Source organism: Nanorana parkeri, unplaced genomic scaffold (assembly GCF_000935625.1).
Source record: "Nanorana parkeri isolate BGI_ZX_2015 unplaced genomic scaffold, ASM93562v1 scaffold620, whole genome shotgun sequence".
Taxonomy (NCBI): domain Eukaryota; kingdom Metazoa; phylum Chordata; class Amphibia; order Anura; family Dicroglossidae; genus Nanorana; species Nanorana parkeri.
The window spans coordinates 269,172-277,200 of NW_017306888.1; the positions used below are offsets into that span (position 1 = coordinate 269,172).

Below are 8,029 nucleotides of genomic sequence, written 5' to 3' on the forward strand. Positions count from 1 at the left end.
CCTATACAGCTAGTGGATCAGGTGATTATCTTAAGGTCTGCCAACACCAAAAGTCATCATCAGATCGAAATAAGAAATCCAAGTTTAGGGATTCTGGCAATGGGATCTTGGTGCGGGAGAGCTGAGCAAGGGCTTAACTACAAACACTTAGGGCCACATAGCAAAACTTTGGGGCCCCCCGGCTAACTCTCTCTGTAGCATCTGGTAGTGTAAACGGTGAGACTATGTGTCAGTGATCTTAATATGAACTATGTATTAAGGACAGGCAGCAGGAAAGCTGTCAGCATAGTCAGTACACTACTAGGGAGCAGTGCTGGGGGTAAACGTTATAGCAGCATATATAGGACTACACAGTAGTTTAAGCTAATTTTTTTTTTCATACCCCTGGTTCTCCATAATAAATAATATACTCCTGTACACCATCAAACATCTTGTGGCAAACCCAAAGCTAGAATGAGATAAGAACTCTGAATGAGTAGATGGATTTTATTGCGAAACATTCATTCTGGTTTCAGTCAGTACACTTGCAGAGTCTTATGTGCAGGTACAGAAATAGGAGCTGACGGCATCATTCCAGTTTGCAAACAGTCCATTGGATATGTCCTTTAACTGGTAGACTATTCCAGCGCTGAAGGAACGGTTATTTCCACGTTTACCCGCCTGGCTCCATACCTTCAGGGTGCAGCGGCTGCCCACAACCAGAGATGAGATCCTGTTGCCCCATAAAAGTGGCATGTAGGGGAAGTCATCTCCATTCTTGGCATCAAGGGAGGCACCTCCACATGACTGGTCAAAGTACATGTTGCTGTGTTCAAACATGCGGGCACAGAGCTTCTCCCCCACATCGTTCACTAGTTCAGAGGGTGCAGGGCACTGAGCCAGAAGACCCTCAAAGAACAGAGGCAGAAGAAGCACAGCACAGAGAAGCTTCATATTGATGGCTGAGTGTTGTAGACACTGAGTGTTGTAAAACAACCCAGACTCTCAAGTTTTTATAGATTTACATTTTCCATCCAAGGCTGTTGCAGCATTGATGTGGTCAACATGCTGATACAGATATCAGGTTAGATGATAACATCTGGGAGCGTGAACATATGCAGGGTCCGTGGAGGAATACTCAGGTGTGACTTTTCCCAAAATGTGTTTTTCTAAGGATTTAGTTGAGGCCACATGTGACTGAACATCTTAGTGGGTATAAGGGTAATGTCCTTGTCACACATTTCAGAGGTAGGGCACAGAAGAATGATTCATTCATGGTTGCTCCGCCTTTGCATAATAATACTCTTACCACTTTCCTTATTTCTGTATGTGCACAGATGATGACATTTTACAAAGGACGCAGTAAAAGTAAATAAAATGCTTTTTCTTTGTAGCCAGTGGTCACTGTTGTCCAGTCATAGCATATGTCCAGACCTGGTTTTATGCTATAGCAGAGGACTGGTAGAATTCATTTTAGAGTAACACCACTTTTAAAGTGACCCTGTCAGTTAATCAAAACAATCCAACTAATTGGTCCCTGCAATAGAAGAGGTAATGTTCTGTTCCAAATGCTGCTTTATGCATTGATATTATCCCCATTTTAATGCATTATTATTTTTTTAATAAATATATATATAAGTGATGCATCGATACCATTTTTCCAAGTACAAGTACTGATACTTGCCCAAGTACTCACAGATACAAGTACTGATACATTTTTGTTTATTGTCATGTGACAGTTTTTCTAAAACAATACAGGACTAATGATTTCAGGACAGTGGTGGAGCACCAGAGCCAGGTCCCAACTGCAACCGCAGCAACCCTGGTAGTTCTCGTGAAATTGTCAAGTTTCGGCACTGGTATCTGGACATCCCTAATTGATATATCTCCTTTAGATCTCGATCCGTCTGGACATTATGTTCACCTGCTGAATCAGCACAATCCACTGACCACTTAACTCTCTAATAAGACACAAAAGTGTCATTCAAATGTAATTGTACTTCTCTAACACTGTACTGCTGCACAATGGATGTTTTTCCAGTCTTTTGAAGTGGAAAAGGACAATGATCTTTCCAGCCTAGCGTTTGCTATGAACATGGAAAAAAAAGGGAAGGTCTAACTAACACACAAAAAAAGCTGTAGTGGTGTTGAACTACAACTAGATGTCAGGCATGCAGCAGAACTTAAGAACAATAATACAATACATAGTAGCAGCAGAAATGACCTCATGGGTGGTGGGACACAACAGCCGTTATACTCACTGCTCTAGTGTCCAATGTCTTCTACTATCCTTCCATTCTAACGCCACAGCCTCTTCAGAATCTGACAGGGAAGGTAGGAGACACAGCCCCCATACAGGTGAGTATTGGAGTTCTTCCAATTACAGAAAAGTTAGATGCACTTTATAATTTTTTGGTAAAATAAATAGTCACCTACTTCTACATATGTGTGATGTTGCACTAAAAGCATATATTTTTTTCCGCTACTAGATGTCCTCAGTCTGATGGCCGGCATCATTCAACCCACTTCCTCTGAACCCAGGTCATCCTGGACACACCCCAGCCTGTGACTGAATAGTGAAAAGAGAAGCAGTACAGTGATGTGATCATCTCCGTCTTACTCTTCCTGTTACCAGGCTTCTTGTCAGCGCCTGAACTGATTGGCTGCTTTGTACAGCTTCTTGTAAGGGGGCTATTAGGGGCTGAAACCAGGTCAAATCCAGGTATTTATTAATGGCTACAGAGGTCCGTTATCTTGTGTCTTTTATATCTGCCTAGGGTGCAGCTTCAACCTATCAAAGTAAAGGATGAGGGTGAGGCAACCATTACAGGTCTGCATATTGCAGTAAAGGGAAGGAAGGGGGGGTATGGTCTTTTTTTAGAGGACCAACTGCCATAAATCTCAATCCAAACTTGTAAATATATGATACAATTGAACTTATTAAATGATAAAGCTGCAGCAATAAATGTTTTTCATACCACACTGAGACAAAGTTGCAGTTCTCTCAAAAGGTGCTCAGAAGCCACTGGTTACACTTGGATGCTTCACAAATGTGGATACTGTTTTCCCAATATAGCATTTTGTTTTAAAGGCATATTTTCTCTCCACACATTGAGGATCAAGAAGGTGAGTAGAGCCAATCCACTGTTATACGGCTCCAACCCTCCTCTTGGGCGCACTCTACTTTCTAACAGCCGGATTGACCTAATCCAAACTGCTATACAATCCAAACTACTATCCATGCAACACACAGACCTCCACCAAAAAGTACACGGAGAAGTAGAGCAAAGGAACAAATGGATAGAGACTCAGGAGAACCAAGAGTTCAAATATAATATACATAAAGCACAGCCTTGCATGTATTTTAAAGCAGCCTGACCCGGTGAGTAATACAACGAGGATGACAGAATGTCATAGGACTGCACAGTTATAAAACGTTTCCCTGCTACAGCACTGATATGCACATTGGATAATCTAGTTCAGGGGTAGGCAACCTTGGCACTCCAGCTGTAGCAAAACTACAATTTCCATGATACCTCTGCCTCTGGGAGTTATTACTGTGGCTGTCCAAATCTTGCAATGCCTCATGGGACTTGTAGTTCTACAATAGCTTGAGTACCAAGGTTGTCTACCCCTGATCTAGTTTAAACAGAACTGTATCCATTTTTTTTTTAGTTTGCAATAGAGAGACGAGCATTGGATTGCTGGGTTTTTATTGTTGTCTGTATCACCCTTAATGAGATCTCTCTTCATATACTGTCCTGATGACACAACAGAATATAAAATAGCTCTCAACTGTCCCTCATTCGAAGGGAATGTCATTCTTTTGGAACCAAATCCCTTCGTCCCTCTTTCCTCCTGAATTGTCCATCTCTTCAGTCTGATGAATAGACATCTATTAGAAAAGTATTATTTAAATGTAAATCTACACTTTTGCATTTGTTTTTAAAACAAAATATATAGGAAAACTAGTGGTGAAAAAATACTATTGGGTTTATCCAATCATTTCTTTGTATTTATTCTTCATTATTCATAGACGAACTGCAGGAAATTAATATTGACTTCATATGTTCAGACTTGAGCAAAGGCAGGAAAGGGGGGCATGACTGAAACCCTCAAATACATTAGGGGTGTGAATAAGGTTCAAGAGGGCAGTATTTTTAGTATTTACCAAAGATCATGAACACAAAAGGGTGTGATCTAAAACTAGCATGAGGACAATGTAAAACTAACCTTAGAAAGTATCATTATATGAAATAAGACTTCCAGCAGAGGTAGTAAAATCAGTCAACAGTAAGTGAATTTAACAAATATAGATCTATGTTAAGGCAAAAAGGTTAGAAATGACAAAAATCAAAAACATTTTTAAAACCGGGCCTCCTGCATACAAAGTAGTGTTGCAATGGTGACCAGCTAGTTTCCACTTAAAAAGGAGCTCAGATAGATGTCCGCGGAAAGAAGAGGAGGGGGGTGCTGGGACCTGTTTCTTCCCGCCAGGAAGGAGTCGAGACTGATATCAATGGAAGCAGAGTGTATAATGGGCAGAACTAGGATGAGCTATCTCGCGCCCAGTAGAAGGTTAGACAGATAAGTCAAAAACAGATCAGATTAAAATAAGGAGAGCAAAGTGAACAGAGCTTTGACCAACTTGTTCCCACTCGGAAGAAAGATGTCTGCCTGGACAGGGAGTTCGCAGAGCTAAGTGACATCTGTAGGAGGGGTGGGGAGGTTTTAGGGGTCTTACCATTGACGAGGTGCAGTAGGTGGAAGCAGAATGCAGGATGGGCTCTGTTAGAGAGATCACTGTAGTGGCAACAAGCGAGTCCCTGCAATGTGCCATTGTGATGCAGAACAGTGTAGTTGGTGTAACAGGGTGCAGTGCGCTCTTTGGAAAGGGGTGTAGTGAGATCGGTGTAATGAGAATGGTTTGCAGAGCACTCTGTATAATGTGAAGTGACAGTGCAGTGCAGTCAATGTACCTGGAAACAGTATAGCTGGGGTAATGGAGTGTAGTGTGGTCCATGTAATGGAGAGCAGAGCATTGTGGGCAGAGTAATGAGAAATATTGCTGTCTGCCTAATGGGATGCAGTGTAATGGGGAGCAGAGTGGTCAGTGTAACGGGATGCAATGTGGCCGGTGTAAAGTGGAGCAGTGATGTCAGTGTAAGGAGGGGAACACTGTGTTCTGTATAATGGGAGCACAGTGGATGGTGTAATGGGATGCAGTGTGGTCAGTGTAATAAGAAGCAGTGTGGTCAGTGTAATAAGAAGCAGTGTGGTCAGTGTGATGGGTAGCAGTGTGGTCTGTATAATGAGGGAGCAGTGTGGTCAGTGTAATGGGGTGCAGGGTGGACTGTTGTGTTGATCCTCTAACTTCTGAGCCACAGACCCAGATTAGGGAAGTTGAATTAAAGTTAAACTTCCTTATCAACATACATTTTTCAGGTTGGTTACTGCAACTATTGAAGCAAGAGGAACAGTTTGACAGCCTGCAATAGCATCTTTTTCTCAGTTGTACTTCAAGACATCCTTATTATGAAATTGCATTACTCCTCTAAACCTCCGTCCAATAGTGACAGCCATCATCTGTTAGAAGCCCGGGTTCAGTTCTCAGCCCAGGTTGTTGCCAATACAATGCCAGACATCAGCACAAAATGGTCAGCAAGTTTAAGAGTGTGAAATCTTTAGGGCAGATACTAAAGGCACAGCTTAATACAGCTCTGTAATTATTAACACATCATCAAATGTATTTCTAAATGAAGCAATGTAATTACCTGAAGTTGACTTTGTATCACTCTCCTTGCAGTCCACTATAAAAAAACAGTTCACAGACGGGGAAGGACAAGCAGCACCTGGAACCAACTGGGTGTGTTGAGGTGTATGGTGAATACTGAAAGGAGGAGACAGCAAAGTGACAAAGAGGTTATCTCATCACTGTGCTGCTTCTCCTTTCACTGTCCAGTGGTGGAGACCAGTGAGTGAAAGTGCAGCAGAAAAAGATCAAGTCCCTTCCCCTGTCAGACAGTGCTGTGCTGTGTGGCAAAGCTGTGTAAACCTAAGAACTGGATGAACAGAAATACCAATCCTTTGGGAGGTAATACAGCTCTCATATATAAATTTCATATGTGTATAGTAATTTGCCTGAAGTTAAGCATTAAAGTGGACAACGATTCAGATAACCTTTTCCTTCCTAAGAAAGGTCAGCTGTGAATGATATAGCACTTACATTATTGTCATTTAATCTGCCTATAACATCATTTAAATACATAAAAATGTTCTACTCCTTCTCCCTTCAGCATGTATTTTACCTTTCCTAAGTTGACCCATCTAACACAAAAAGCTGCTTTTTCCTGGCTATCGAGACCCACATGTCACCATTCATACTTAGTGAGTGATTGGACTGGTACAGCTATGCAAGTGCCCAGGCCCTAAGCTTGTTTAATTGTCAGTGACTCAGTAAGCAGTAAAGCCGGAAGATATATATATGACAATTATGGAACCTCCACTTCTAAAAGAAATCATAATGGTGACCCATGTCAGCTAGCATAACCAGGTTCACTCTAAAGGAGAACTATGGGGTCAAGGCTTTTCCCCATAGTTCTCCTTAGGTCACCCGTCACCCTAAGCTCAGTATACCGCGAGCTACTGCTCGCGGTATAGAGAGACGCCGCAGCTGAAGCGGATCCCCACAATTATGTCGGGATCCTCCCAGCTGCGTGAGTGACAGCTGGCTCTGCCTATCTAGAGGCAGAGCCAGCTGTACCCGCCCCCTCTCCAGTCCGTTCCGCCAGTCAGCGTTTGGCGGATCGGAGCGGGGAGGGGGGGAATCCAGCCCCTCCCCTGTCACGGCTCTCTCTGCTGTGACAGGATCGAGAAGTGAGTGAACGCCGGTATGTGTTCGCTCACTTCCAGATCTACTGAGCCGACCTGTGACAGTCTCATTGTCACAGGTCGGCTAGAACTATGAGGTGAGTAAAAAGCACTCACCTCATATTTCTCCTTTAAAGTGTATGCATAGCAAACAAAAAAGTGTTTTAGAGCAGGGAAGTGTAAGAACTTCTGTCAGTTTACTTCATGCTGTCTATGTCCCACTGGGGCAAATTTCCTTCACTACCTGTTGCAGACATTTAAAAACTGAGGAGAATTTCCATGTTAAACACTTGCCACAGGAGCAGGTGTCCTCCTTGGAAGGTTTCCCTTCAACTCTTGGTTCAGTGACAACTGTATGTTGGATATCCCATCACTTTCTGTTATGCTTTAAACAGTCACAAGGACAAAGAGAAAGAGGGATACAGATAGCCATAAAAAAATATCCAATAAAGAAAAAGGTTTGGGCTATACATACAATTTAAGTACGGTATGTTTTCCAAAGTACCTGAGCTGAAAGCAGGGGTTTTCTTTCCACTGGATAAAGTGTCTGAAAGAACTGTCTGTGTTGGCCAGTAGTAACTAGTCAGATCCAGACTTTCATTGCTTGCCTGTCATTTTCAAGGGCTGGGTGCTGGGGAGACTGTCTTTATTTTATACACTTTGATAAGAGTACTTAATTATGATTACTTGAAGTAGTACAATCAGATACCCTAAGAAGGTGAAGATATCACTTTATAATTACTGCATATAATAAATCTACCAAGCAGATACTGGTCATGTACAGCAGATCTCCAGATCACAGAGAGGGGTTGATAACATTTTATATATGGCTGTTAAGAGATCTGCATAAAACTGATCTCAACACACGCTGAGATTATATTTTATACATCACTGATAAAAATCTCTAAAGGTCTCCAGAGTATAGACAGTTATATTTCTGTATACATTATATAGTAATTTGGTCAGTTCTTTATGCCAGATCTTTAGGACAGAGTGTTAGAAACACCATGTCAAATATTGTTTGTGAACCCTCTCCAAAAACAGTACCAAAAAGTTTCTTCATCCTAACGATCTGGCCTATGAGACAATCCAGTATATGTGAGCTAAGATCTAGTTATACAGTATATACCTGTGTCTGAGTACTAAATAGTATTCTTATCAATCCATCTAATCAATCCCA

At 41.9% G+C, this 8,029-nt stretch overlaps 1 pseudogene; it reads right to left on the reverse strand.

Annotated features, from left to right (window-relative positions):
* Positions 1-534: 534 nt before the first annotated feature.
* LOC108792256 lies at positions 535-933 on the reverse strand (annotated as a pseudogene).
* Positions 934-8,029: the final 7,096 nt, after the last annotated feature.